Source organism: Saccopteryx bilineata, chromosome 3, assembly GCF_036850765.1.
Source record: "Saccopteryx bilineata isolate mSacBil1 chromosome 3, mSacBil1_pri_phased_curated, whole genome shotgun sequence".
In the NCBI taxonomy this organism is placed as follows: Eukaryota; Metazoa; Chordata; class Mammalia; order Chiroptera; family Emballonuridae; genus Saccopteryx; species Saccopteryx bilineata.
Genome location: NC_089492.1, coordinates 297339404 through 297354278, shown reverse-complemented (window position 1 = coordinate 297354278; position 14875 = coordinate 297339404). Strand labels below are relative to the sequence as shown.

Here is a 14875-nt window from a genome sequence, read left to right as displayed (position 1 = left end):
GATGCTCTGCCCCTCTGGGGGGCGTCGCTCTGCTGCGACCAGAGCCACTCCAGCGCCTGGGGCAGAGGCCAAGGAGCCATCCCCAGCGCCCAGGCCATCTTTGCTCCAATGGAGCCTTGGCTGCAGGAGGGGAAGAGAGAGACAGAGAGGAAGGAGGGGGTGGGGGTGGAGAAGCAAATGGGCGCTTCTCCTGTGTGCCCTGGCCAGGAATCGAACCCGGGTCCCCCGCACACCAGGCCGACGCTCTATCACTGAGCCAAGCGGCCAGGGCCATGTCTCCCTTCTTTAAACAAAAGAAATCTGTTGTTATAGCTGACATCAGAGTGACACTGGAGGGTTAGGCTCTGTCCAGAGTCACGATGGGGCCCTGCTGGGTCAGGAGGGAGGGCTTTTGAGACACATCTGGGGAGACCAGATGTGAGTTACAGGGGCTGTTTCTCCCATACAATGTCTTCTCCTGTCCTGGTCCAGGTCTCACTGTCTTTCTCTGTGTCTCTGCTTCCCTCACCCCACCCACTTGCACTGGGCTCCCCTTACAGCAAAGACCCTGATAATGTGTCTGCGACTACAGATTAGTGTCTGGTGCCTTAATCCACAGATAAGACAATAGACTCACTTCAGACCAGGAGCTCAAGGGCATCACTGGGTTCTGAATATTTCTAATGTTTGTCCCTGTAACAGCTATAGCATCTGAATGTCCACCTGTGGCTGGGGTCACAGGGCCCACAGGGAACAGGGCCTGGAATCCTCCACTGGGGTAAGGCTGTGTGAGTTCAGGGTCTGGGAGACATTGTGATCTCCTTCCTGAATCAGAATAAATCAGTCAAATGCCATCTCAGAGCCACACTGGAGGGTTACCTTCCCTCCTGAGGTCACCACATGGCTGGGAAGAGCTGAGAGGCTGGGTTTTCTGTAGAATCCTAGGAGAGGAGGAGGCAGCGTGTTAGATGGGGCTCATCTCTCTCACGTCTCCCAGGGCTGGGCTGTGAGAGCGGAGAACCTCTGAGAGAAGATTCCCTTCCTGAGGGCAAAGCCTGAGGCAGGGACCCCTGAGTATCCCCTCACCTGTCACCATCTGCTCCAGGGGGTCATTGTGCTCTGACCAGTTAGTGGACTTTTGATATTTACAGTAATATCTCTCTGCTTCATGCTCTGTCATGCATGTGATGGACAAAGAGCTCTTGTTCCTTGGTTTCTATGTGATCTGTTTCTGCAAAAGGGCACATTATTTTTTTCTTTATACAAATGGAACTCCTGGGCCCCCAGGAGGAGCCCCTGACACCACATGGTCACAGAGCTTTCCAAGGGATGACAGGGCCTGGCTCTTTCTAGATGGTGGGTTTGGGGAGGGTCCCTGGAAGAAAACTAGAGGCTGCATTACAAATGCCCTCCCCTCTCTCATTCCCCAGCTCAGCCCAACACCCTCCTGTTCTATCACCTCATCCCAGGACCTCTGTACTCCCTCCTGAACCCTGGGGGGTGAAGTAAGAGGTGGGACACAGAACCTGGGGAGGACTCACCTGTGTTGTCGCAAGTCCTCTGGCCCAGACTCAGCCCTGGAAGAGAGTTTCTGTCAGAGATTTTCATCCACATGTCTGAGATCATTCCCTTCACAACAGATCTCCAACTTCTGTATCTGCCTGAGCTTAAAGTTCTTCATGAACAAGAAGGTATAGCCACCCCACCCTCTCCCTCTGTCCCATCCCGTGTACACAATTGATCAAGGCAGAGAAGAGCACAGATGAGGGACAGGATGACATCTACTCGAAGTGCTCCCGCTCTGCAGATGGAAAAGCTTCTGATCCAGAAGGACAGAGATGCACAAGATGTGTTGATTCAGGGGCTGCTGCCTGTCCAGATTCCCACAGCTGTGGGCAAACACCGAAGGAACACTCCCGCCTCATGGGCCTGGCTCTGGGTTTTCCATGATGAGTGTTCAGGCAGAGTTTAGGGCCTCTGGAGATACTTAGCTCAGACCTGTGTTCTCCTCTGATCCCAGTACTCTGCCTGATCTGATCTCCTGCTCAGAGGAGACAGGACCCAGGTTCTTGACTTGAGTCAACCCCCGTATAAGTGGTTGGCTTTCAATATAATTCACTATTTATAGTCACCTTTCATAGATGAAATTTATTTTTGATCTTTCATTCATCCATCACCAAATGTATATACTGATTACCTCTTTACTGCTTCAAATTTGTGCCAGAACCAGAAATACATCTGGGATCAGGTGTAGTGGAATAACCCATTGCATGGCCTTGGATGGGAACACAGCCAACAAGAAAAGAATGTTTTGCCAAGAAAATTGTGACTTGAAGGTGGGTCACTGAAACAGGTCTATGTGACTGAAGGCAGTTGCTGGGCTTTTTTTCTCAGTAAAACATTCTCATAAGATTTCTGTTCCTTCTAAGGTTATCCCTTGAGATAAGGAGAGGAATGTTGTGGAAACCATAGAAGCAATTAATGCCTTTTGATATTATATTGTTATTAAGCTATTATGCAGGTGTATTCCATGTATCTTTAAGTAAAAGTTACGCTTGATGTTATGCCAATTTCTCAGTAAACAAGCTTTTTGAAGCCTAGTGAATAAAAATAAGACACAGCATGAACTCGGGGCCACTTGCCTGAGCGAGTGGTGGTCCTTTGCTAGTCCTTGATGATTTCATTGGCTGATCTCTCTCTTTGTGCCCCTGACTCACAACAACAATCAGGAGACTCATTTCATGTATTTTGAGAACTCTTCTTAGCAAAATATGTGACTTCTAAGCTAATTTTGCCATTAATTTCTGACAAAGGAGAAATGAAAGAAAATATGAGAACTGGGACCATGACTAGATTGTGGTGATGGAGGGACTGATTGAACAGGTGGAGTCCTAAAAGATGGGAATGAGACTATTCTTGAAAAGAAAGAACATCTAGAGAACTCTGGAGACATACAGCCTTTCTGAACAGGAGCAAGAGAAGGAGAGGTGGTGGCTGGTCAGAGGTGTGCTCCCCACCATGGACGGATGTTAGATTATGTCTGTAAGGTAAAAGGAACATATAGGAATAGACTGTTAGAGTCAGACTGAGTGATAAAGATCACATGTGCCATGTGTTACAATTGAACTAGAGAAATACAACTTATGTCAATAAAGTATAATATCAACAGTGATTGAAATCTAACCTTGTGTTTCAAGCAATGTCACATGAATGCTTCCAAAGATTTATCATGCTATCCTGTATTCAGAGACACATGTAGAGAAGAGAAATGAGAAGAAGAAATCTCAGTGTTGCTTCTAGGCCAGGGCTGTCAGCTGAGGCCTTAGGCAGAAATTTTCTAGTTCTACAGAGCTCTGAGAAAGCAGATATGGAAAGCAAGGAAATGGTCAATAACAGATGGTGTGGGTATGTGAGTATGTGTGCATTCAGGGGGTACCTGACCCAGACTGACTGAGCAAAACTGAAGTGAGAGCTGAGGGTGGAGGGTTACACTTGGATGATCATGACCAGCCCCTAGGTCAGAAAGAAGGGTCTGGGGTTCTCTTTGAAGGCAGTGAGTACTACAGTAGGATTTTGGGGGAAAAAAGATTCTGAAATGTATGTTGGAAAGACTGACATGAAGGGTAAGCTGTAGAAGGGTAAGTTCCATGAGGGGTGGAACGGAAACCTTAAAAAGGTGAAGGAAGTAGATGCTGACTTGCTGGGTGTGAAAGGTTATGACTTCCTTTCCTGCTTCAGTTAACTGGAGTCACTAAAGTCCCATAAGAGACAGTGAGCCAAGAATGGGGGGAGAAATGAGCCTGGGAAAAAGGACTGTGCTATACACTCTGCTTCCAGAGCAGAGCCCAGGTCTCCCTCCTGGCCCTGGAATACAGGTTTCACTTGTCACACAGTTTCCACCTGACTTTCTGTTTCTGCTTCTGTGTGCAGCAGGGTTCCCCTCCACCTCCACCTCCATCTCTTCCTTCATGTACATCTATGCCTCTACCTTCTCCTCCATGTTCACCTCCATCATTTATCTCCACCTCCAACACTTCCTCCACTTTCTCCTCCACTTCTACCTCTACCTCCATCTCCATCTTCACTTCTACCTTGTCCTCCACCTCCATCTTCATTTACACCTCCATCTCTATCTCCATTTTCATCTTCAACTCCATCTACATCCACCTTCATCATCACCACTACCTCCACCTCCACCTGCACCTCCTCCTTGATCTCCACCTCCACCTCCACCTCTCCCTTCATCTTCACCTCCACCTTCTCCTTCACCTCCATCTCCACCTCCATCTTTATCTCAATTTCCACCTTCATCTTCATCTTTATCTCCACCTCCACCTCCATCATCACCTCTATCTCCACTTCTACCTCAATCTCCATTTTTGGGGGGTAACTTATTGCAGTTATTTTTCCCATTTTATAGCAGCATGATGTTGGGTGTCACTATCCTCTTCACACTGTGGAGACTCTTCAGGACTCATACATGAGTGGCATTTATGACAGTCTTTTTCAAAGGCAATCATATACACACACACACACATGAACACACACACTCATTAGACATCAATTGTGGCACTAACATATACTGAATGGTGGGAGGTCACTTGACAGACTACTGCTTTTGATCTCACTTCCCTCATTTGTAGCACAGTGATACCACCTACCCACACAAATGCAGTGAGAATTCACCTTGAATGAGGTATTGAGACAACAATGGAAGAAATTAAAAGCAGGATGGATGAGGATTGAATCAGCAAGATAGAACACAAGATAAACAAAGGCATGGAAGCAGAGCAGCAAAAACAAAAGAGACTCAAAAAGTCTGAGGAAACTCTTAGAGAGCTCTGTGACAACATGAAGAGAAATAACATCCTCATCATAGGGGTTCCTGAAGAAGAAGAGTAAGAACAAGGGATAGAGACTTTGTTCAATCAAATCATAGCTAAAAATTTCCCTAAATTGATGCAGGAAAAAGTCATACAAGTTCAAGAAGCACAGAGAATTCCATTAAAGAGAAACCCAAAGAAATCTACACCAAGACACATCATAATTAAAATACCAAAGATAAGTGATAAAGAGAAAATATTAAAAGCTACTAGAAAAAGAAAGGCTATCACCTACAAAGGAAACCCCATAAGGATGACATTCGATCTCTCAACAGAAACATTTGAGGCCAGAAGGGAATGGCAAGAAATATTCAAAGTAATGCAGAACAAGAGCCTACAACCAAGACTACTTTATTCAGCAAGGCTATTGTTTAAAATTGAAGGAAAAATAAAAAGCTTCCAAGACAAAAACAAACAAACAAACAAAAAACTCAAGGAATTCATTACAATCAAATCAATGCTGCAAGAAATGTTAAGGGGCCTGTTGTAAACAGATCAAAAGGGGAAAAAAATATAGCTAAAGAGGAACACAGCTTTAAAGAATAAAATGGCAATAAACAACTACATAACAATAATAACCTTAAATGTAAATGGATTAAATGATCCAATCAAAAGACATAGGGTCACTGCGTGAGTAAGAAAACGGGACCCATACATATGCTGTCTACAAGAGACACACCTTAAAACAAAAGATGCACATAGACTGAAGGTAAAAGGATGGAAAAAAATATTTCACGCAAATGAAAATGAAAAAAAAAAGCTTGGGTAGCAATACTTATATCAGACAGAATGAACTTTAAAGCAAAGGCTATAGTAAGAGATAAAGAAGGTCACTAATGAAAAAGGGAGCAATCCAACAGGAAGAGATAACGATTACAAATATATTATATATGCACCTAATATAGGAGAACCTAAATATATAAAGCAGACTTTGAGAGACATAAGAGCGAGATCAATGGCACTACTATAATAGTAGGGGATTCAATACCCCACTAACATCACTAGATAGATCCCCAAGAAAGAAAATTAACAAAGAAACAGCAGACTTAAAGGACATACTAGATCAACTCAATTTAATAGATATCTTCAGAACCTTTCACCCTAAAGCAGCAGAATATACATTCTTTTCAAGTGTTCATGGTACATTCTCTAGGATAGACCACATGTTAGGGCACAAAAATGGTCTCAACAAATTTAAGAAGACTGAAATCATATCAAGTATTTTCTCTGATCACAATGGTATGAATCTAGAAATCAACCACAACAGAAAAACTGAAAAATAATCAAACACTTGGAAACAAAATAGCATGTTATTAAATAACGAATGAGTTAACAATTGAGATCAAAGAAGAAATAAAAAATTCCTAGAAACAAATGATAATGAGCATACATCAACTCAAAATTTATGGGACACAGCAAAAGAAGTTCTGAGAGGGAAGTTCATAGCATTACAGCTATACCTTAAGAAGCTAGAAAAAGCTCAAATAAACAACTTGACCCTGCATCTAAAAGGACTAGAAAAAGAACAACAAGTAAAGCCCAGAGGTAGTAGAAGGAAGGAAATAGTAACTATCAGAATGGAAATAAATGACAAAGAGGCTAAAGATACATTACAGAAGATCAATGAAACCAGGAGCTGGTATTTTGAAAAGGTAAACAAGATCGATGAACCTTTAATCAGACTCACCCAGAAAAAAAGAGAGAGGACTCAATGAATAAAATTAGAAATGAGAGTGGAGAAATAACAACTGACACAACAGAAATACAAAATATTGTAAGAAAAATACTATGAAGTACTGTATGCCAAAAAAACTAGACAACCTAGATGAAAGGGACAAATTCCTTGAAACATATAATCTTCCAAAAGTTAATCTGGAAGAATCAGAAAACCTGAAATGACCAATTGCAACAAATGAGATAAAAACAGTTATCAAAATATTTGCAACAAAGAAAAGTCCTGGGTCTGATGGCTTCACAAGTGAATTCTACAAAATATTCAAAAAACTAACTCCTATCTTTCTCAAGCTATTTCAAAAAATTTAAGAGGAAGGAACACTTCCAAGCTCCTTTTATGAGGAATGCATAATTCTGATTCAAAAACCACCCAAAGACAACACAAAGAAAGAAAATTATAGGCCAATATTCTTGATGAATTTAGATGCTAAAATCCTCAACAAAATATTAGCAAACCAGATCCAGCAATATATGAAAAAAAAATCATACTTCATGATCAAGTGGGATTTATTCTCGGGACACAAGGCTGGTACAATATTTGCAAATCAATCAATCAATCAATGTGATTCATCACATAAACAACAAAAAAGGAGAAAAACCATATGATAATTTCAATAGATGCAGAAAAAGCATTTAATAAAATCCAGCACAATTCATGATCAAAACTCTCAGTAAAGTGGGAATACAGGGAACATACCTCAACATGATAAAGGCCATCTATGACAAACCCACAGCAAACATCATACTCAATGGGCAAAAATTGAAAGCAATCTCCTTAAGATCAGGAAAAAGGCAGGGGTGTCCCCTTTCACCACTCTTATTCAACATAGTTCTGGAAGTCCTAGCCACAGCATTCAGACAAGAAAAAGAAATGAAAGGCATCCAAATTGGAAAAGAAAAGTAAAACTATCATTATTTGCAGATGATATGATATTGTATATAGAAAACCCTAAAGTCTCAGTCAAAAAACTACTGGACCTGATAAATGAATTCAGCAAGGTGGCAGGATATAAAATTAGTACTCAGAAATCAGAGACATTTTTATACACTAACAATGAACTGTCAGAGAGAGAAATTAAAACAATCCTTTTCACTATTGCAACCAAAAAAATAAAGTACCTAGGAGTAAATTTAACCAAAGAGGTTAAAGACTTGTACTTGGAAAATTATAAAACATTGATAAAAGAAATCAAGGAAGATACAAACAAGTGGAGGCGTATACCGTGCTCATGGTTAGGAAAAATAAACATCATTAAAATGTCTATATTACCCAAAGGAATTTACAAATTCAATGCAATACCAATTAAAATACCAATGACATACTTCAAAGATATAGAACACATATTCCAAAAATTTATATGAAACCAAAAAAGAACATGAATAGCCTCAACAATCTTGAAAAGGAAGAATAAAGTGGGAGGTATCACACTTCCTGATATCAAGTTATGCTACAAGGGCATTGTACTTAAAACAGCCTGGTACTGACATAAGAACAGGCTTATAGATCAATGGAACAGAACAGAGAACCCAGAAATAAACCCACACCTTTATAGACAACTGATATTTGACAAAGGAGGTAAGAGCATACAATGAAGTAAAGACAGCCTCTTTAACAAATGGTGTTGGGAAAACTGAACATCTACCTGCAAAAAAATGAAACTAGACCACCAACTTACACCATTCACAAAAATAAACTCAAAATGGATAAAAGACTTAAATGTAAGCCGTTAAACCATAAGCATCTTAAAAGAAAACATAGGCAGTAAGCTCTCAGACATCTCTCACAGCAATATATTTGCCGATTTATCTCCACGGGCAAGTGAAATAAAATACAGGATAAACAAATGGGGCTATATCAAACTAAAAAGCTTTTGCACAGCTAAAGACAATAAAAACAGAATAAAAAGACAAACTACACAATGGGAGAACATATTCGACAATACATCTGAAAAGGGGTTAATAACCAAAATTTATAAAAAACTTGTAAAACAACACCAGGATGATAAACAATCCAATAAAAAAATGGGCAAAAGAACTGAATAGACACTTCTCCAAAGAGGACATACAGATGACCAATAGGCATATGAAAAAATGCTCAACAGCACTAATCATTAGAGAAATACAAATTAAAACCAAAATGAGATATCACCTCACACCAGTCAGAATGGCACTCATCAACAAAACAACAACAGAGTAAGTGCTGATGAAGATATGGAGAAAAAGAAACCCTACTGCATTGCTGGTGAGAATGAAGACTGGTGCAGCCACTGTGAAATGGAGATTTCTCAAAAAATTAAAAATCGAACTGCCTTTTGACCTAGCTATCCACTTTTAGGAATATACCCCAAGAACACCATAGCACTGTTTGAAAAGAAGAAATGCACCCTCATGTTTATGGCAGCATTATTCACAATAGCGAAGATCTGGAAACAGCCCAAATGTCCTACAGTGGACCAGTGGATTAAAAGCTGTGGAATACTACTCAGTCCTAAGAAATGATGACATCGGATCATTTACAATAACATGGATGGACCTTGATAACATTATACTGAATGAAATAAGTAAATCAGAAAAAAACTAAGAACTATATGATTCCATACATAGGTGGGACATATAAATGAGACTCAGAGACATGGACAAGAGTGTTGTGGTTATGGCGGGGGCGATTGGGGAAAGGGAGGGGCACAAAAAAACCAGTTAGAAGGTGATGGAAGACAATTTGACTTTGGGTGATGGGAATGCAACATAATCAAATGTCAAAATAACCTGGAGATGTTTTCTCTGAACATATGTACCCTGATTTATCAATTTCACCCCATTAAAATTAATAATAGAATATTAAAACTTCAAAAAATAATAAAATTCAAAAATAATCTCAACTGAATGACAAAAACCAAAAAACAACCCCAAAAAACAAACAAACAAAAAAAGAAAATAAATTTTTTTTCACTATTGTATATTTGTCCCAATGACATTTTTTAAAACTGAAAATAATCAGAAAATAAGCCTGACACCTCTTTGTGTACATTTTTATGAATTAACATATTAACACACCTGGAAAGCTCATGAATGTTCTGTTAAACCCTCTTTTGGGGTCCCCCCTGGGATTCCCACCAGATAAAGAAAGATAAAAAAACCTCAAGACAAAGAACCCAGCTGTGCATTTGCTTTACAGTATTCCCAACTCTTTCTTTCTTATTATTAGGTCCCCAGGAGACTCGCAACCAAGGGATCAGTGGGCAGCATCAGCTTGTCCCAAACTATCTACTGAACCTGTCACCATCTGACTTTTTGGTGAGCTATATTTAGCCCCACCATGGCTCATTTTTGTCACTGTGATTTTATTTTTAGTATAGATTTCAGGTGCCAAAATCTATAACACATCACTGTACACTGAATTGTGTGTTCACCACCCCTGTTCCCATCAAGCCTTTATTCCCCTGTACCATTCTGCACCTTCCCCTTGTCCATCAATCACTACACTGTTGTCCATGCTCATGACTTTTTTGTTCTTTTTTACTCTATCAGTTTACCTCCCTTGCCTAGCCCTCCTCTGAAAGTTGTCAGCCAGCTCTCTACATATACATTTTTCTCTTTTTTTTGTTGTTAGTTCATCTCATTCACTACTTCTCGGTGAGTTCATGCAGCCCAGTGTGGCTCACTTCTTTCATATAATGCTTCTAGAAAACAAAGGATCCCTGCTTAGTCTCTTTCCTTCTACTTTTTGTATTTTAAACCTTTTTGTTATTGCACTGTCCCCAGCTGTAATAAACATACTCTCAAAATCACCTGGACTTGTGCTCTGAAATCTTTTCTGCACAAAGTCAAGAATCCACATACTATTGGCCGGCCAGAGGCTGATGCACTCCAGAGCCAGTCCCTATTCAGTAACAAGACCATAGCTTTGGAAATTTACAACCTCCTTCATGTGAATACCGACGTGGGCTTAGCCTGCAGGAAGAGACTAGAAAGATTCTCCAGGAAGAAATGGGATAGCCCAGGGCATGCTGCCCTCATTGTATTTCCAGAAGTCTCATCATGAGCCCTCCAGTGTCAACCACAGAAACCCCAACCCCTCTCACCCCCAGACATCCTGTTTACATGATAATTAGTGTATGGGGAGAACTCACCTACATGTGTCCAGATACTCGGGATCAGATATAATCCTGGAAGGAAACCACAGCAGAATTGATCTGTCTAGAGTTGATCCATGCTCCCATGCGCCCCATCCACGGAATCTGGTCATTTGCCACAAGGAAGCCCAGATGTCCACCATGACCTGTCCCTCCCTTCCTTTTCAGGACTTACCAAGCCCAAGGACGCTGAGGAAATTGGGGAACATGACACTGTACTGTTGGGTAGGAGGCAGGAGCTGAGGAAAACTGACAGATTCACAGGATGTGGTGTGCTGGGGCCTCAGCACAGTCTGTAGTGTTCACAAGGTGCCTGTCACACAGGAAGATGACTGGCTTCTTCTCATCATGAGGACGGCAAGTGCTGGGGGGGTTTGACTTGAGCTGTGTGAGTGAACATGCATGATATTGAAGGTATCAACTTTTGTTTCCCTAGAGTCTGAAAGCAGGCAAGGGTATTAAGTTATTCACTGCCCTTTGTAAGTCACAGCTGCTGTTGAGTTTATAGCATACACTATTTCTTTCACAAGGTAGTATAGGAATTGTAATGTCATAAAATGGTTGGCAGAAGGAAGATCTATTGCAGGGGTCAGGAACCTATGGCTCATGAGCCAGATGTGGCTCTTTTGATGACTGCATCTGGTTTGCAGACAAATCTTTAATAAAAAAATAATAACATTAAAAATATAAAACATTCTCATGTATTACAATCCATTCATTTCCTACCACTCATGTTCATGTTTGCCGGTTGCTGGAGTCAATCACAGCTGTCCTCCGGGACAACATCAAATTTTTATTGGATATTGTGTAACATACACGGGTTGTTGTGAGGTTAGGAAGTAAACTTCCCTCCTTTTAATCAAGTAGTCAGCTAGCTAATTGCAGAAACCCTTTTGACAAAGAAAATGGCTAAATGAAAAAAAGATGTGGAGTATCGTACTTTTCAGCAGGAATGGACAGAGGAATTAGCCTTTGTGGAAAGAGCAGGTTCTGCAGTGTGTCTAATATGCAATGATAAAATTGCATCGATGAAACAGTCAAATATAAAGCAGCACTTCGACACACGCCATACTACATTTGCATCAAAATATCCAGCGGGGGACAGCAGGAAGAAAGCATGTCAAGATTTACTGTGCAGATTGCAAGCTAGTCAGCAGCAACTCTGTGTTTGGACCCAACAAGGTGACTGGAATTCAGCTAGCTTTCTGGTGTTTTAGCAGTTGTGAGAAACAGAAAGCCATTCACAGATGGGGAGTATGCCAAAACATTTATGCTTGATGTTGCCAATGAACATTTTGACAACTTTTCCAATAAAGACAAGATAATCAAATGAATAAAAGACATGCCTCTGTCGGCAAGAACTATTCACGATTATACCATCATGATGGCAAATCAAATTGAGGCAACACAAGTGAAGGACATAAATGCAGCACCATTCTTTTCTCTCACTTTGGATGAGTCAACAGACATAAGCCATTTATCCCAGTTTAGCGTGATTGCAAGGTACACTGTCAGTGACACACTACATGAGGAAAGTCTTGCTGTTTTGCCTATGAAAGAGACAACAAGAAGGGAGGATTTATTCAAGTTTTTCACTGAATTCCCTATGAAAAAACATCTATGGATAAACTTATTTCAATGTGTGCTGATGGTGCTCCGTGCATGGTGGGGGAAAACATAGGATTTGTAGCACTTCTTTGTGAACATGAAAAGAGACCCATCCTAAGTTTTCACTGCATCCTACATCAGGAGGCACTTTGTGCTCCTGTGTGGCAAGCAGCTTAGTGAGGTGATCTCACTGGTCATTCAGGTGGTCAATTTTATTGTTGCCTGAGCTTTAAATGATCGCCAGTCTAAAACACTGCTGGATGAAGTTGGGAATAATTATCTTGGTCTGCTTCTGCACAGCAATGTGTACTGGTTGTCAAGAGGGAAGGTGCTCAGCCATTTCACTGCTTGTCTGAGTGAAATCCGGACTTTTCTTGAAATGAAAAACGTCGAGCATCCTGAGTTAGCTAACACTGAGTGGCTCCTGAAGTTCTACTATCTCGTGGACATAACTGAACATCTGAACCAGCTCAATGTGAAAATGCAAGGCGTTGGAAATACAGTCTTATCCCTTCAACAAGCAGTGTTTGCATTTGAAAACAAGCTGGAACTCTTCATCACCGACATTAAAACAGGTTGTTTACTACACTTTGAAAAACTGGGAGAATTTAAAGATGCATGCACAGCAAGTTACCCTGCTCAACATCTTGATCTCCAGAAGCTAGCAGGCTTCACATCTAATCTCCTGCAGTCAATCAAAGCACGCTTTGGAGAATTTTGTGAGCACACTCATTTTTTTAAGTTCTTCACCCATCCACACGAGTGTGCAGTGGACAGCGCTGACCTGAGTTACATCCTCAGTGTCTCTGTCAGAGATTTTGAGCTACAAGCTGCTGACCTGAAGGCCTCAGACATGTGGGTGAATAAGTTCAAGTCACTGAATGAAGATTTGGAAAGACTTGCACGACAGCAAGCAGAGATGGCGAGCAAACACAAGTGGGAAGAAATTAAAAAACTTCAATCCATGAACCAGCTGATTGTCAAAACTTGGAACGCACTTCCCGTCACAAACCACACACTGTATCATGTGAGTATTGCTGTACTGACAATGTTTGGCTCTACGTATGCATGTGAGCAGTTTTTCTCACATCTAAAGAACATTAAGACCAACCTACAATCAATTTTAATGGATGGAATTCTCAATGCCTGCATGAAGCTTAACTTCACCACATATCAACCAGACTACAAAGCCATCAGCAAAACCATGCAGCACCAGAAGTCTCATTAATGGTAAGAAGTACTTTATTCATCATTGGTTAGCAACAGCATAACAATGTTATTAAAAAGAATTCAGAGACTTATTGTACTGTAAAAGTGTTGGTCTTACATAAAATGCACACATTTACTTGTATTTAGTGTTAAACATATTGTATGGCTCTCACAGAATTACGTTTTAAAATATGTGGCATTCATGGCTCTCTCAGCCAAAAAGGTTCCAGACCCTTGATCTATTGTGTCCCAAATCTTATATTTTAGTTCTTGCATTTGCTGCGGATTCTTTACTTTCATTAAAAAAAATCAGTTAACCAGAAATTTGGTTTCTTCTTCTGCAGCTTGAGGTATAATAATAAATAGGAATTGTGTACATTTAATAGATACATCTTGGTGCTTTGATATATATGTCCGTCTTTCAAAGATCACCCCACTCAAATAACTAACATCTCTGTCAACTCCCATAGTTTCCTGTTTTTCTTTGCAGGGGGTAAGAACGCTTGACATCTACCCTTAGCAAATCTGAAGGTAACGAGTCATTATTTGTGACTAGAATCAACACTCTGTACCTCAGGTCTCCAGAACTTATTGGTGGTATAACTGAAAGTTTCTATGTTTTGATTCGTATCTTCTCCTTTTCCCTCCCCAAAGCTTTTGGTAACCACTATTTTCCCATTTTAAAGTATGATTACAGCTTTATTTTATTTATTTATTTATTTATTTATTTATTTATTTATTGTATTTTTCTGAAGTTGGAAAAGGGGAGGCAGTCACACAGACTCCCGCATGCGCCCAACCAGCACCCCCACCAGGCACACCCACCAGGGGGCGATGCTCTGCTCACCTCGGGTGTCACTCTGTCGCAACCAGAGTTGCACTAGAATTAGTGCCTGAGGCAGAGGCCACAGAGCCATCCTCAGCGCCTGGGCCAACTTTGCTCCAATGGAGCCTTGGCTGCAGGAGGGGAAGAGAGAGACAGAGAGGAAGGAGAGGGGGAGGGGTGGAGAAGCAGATGGGCGCTTCTCCTGTGTGCCCTGGCTGGGAATCAAACCCAGGACTCCTGCACGCCAGGCCGATGCTCTACCACTGGGTCAACTGGCCAGGGCCGAGTACAGCTTTAAAAAAAAAGCTTTGTCCATGTAAGTGAGTCATGCAGTATTTACCTCACTGTGTCTGGCTAATTCCACTGCCACCTAATATCCTCCGGGCTCATTCATCCATGTTGTCCCACATGGCAGCATTTCCTTCTTTTTAAGGCTGAGTGACATTCCATTGTGTCAATATGCACCACATCTTCTTTATCCGTTCACCTGTGGACGGACACTG

At 41.1% G+C, this 14875-nt stretch overlaps 1 pseudogene; it reads right to left on the bottom strand.

Moving 5' to 3' along the window:
* Positions 1-248: 248 nt before the first annotated feature.
* On the bottom strand, positions 249-3979 carry LOC136330132 (leukocyte immunoglobulin-like receptor subfamily A member 6; annotated as a pseudogene).
* Between the last annotated feature and the right edge of the window lie 10896 nt (positions 3980-14875).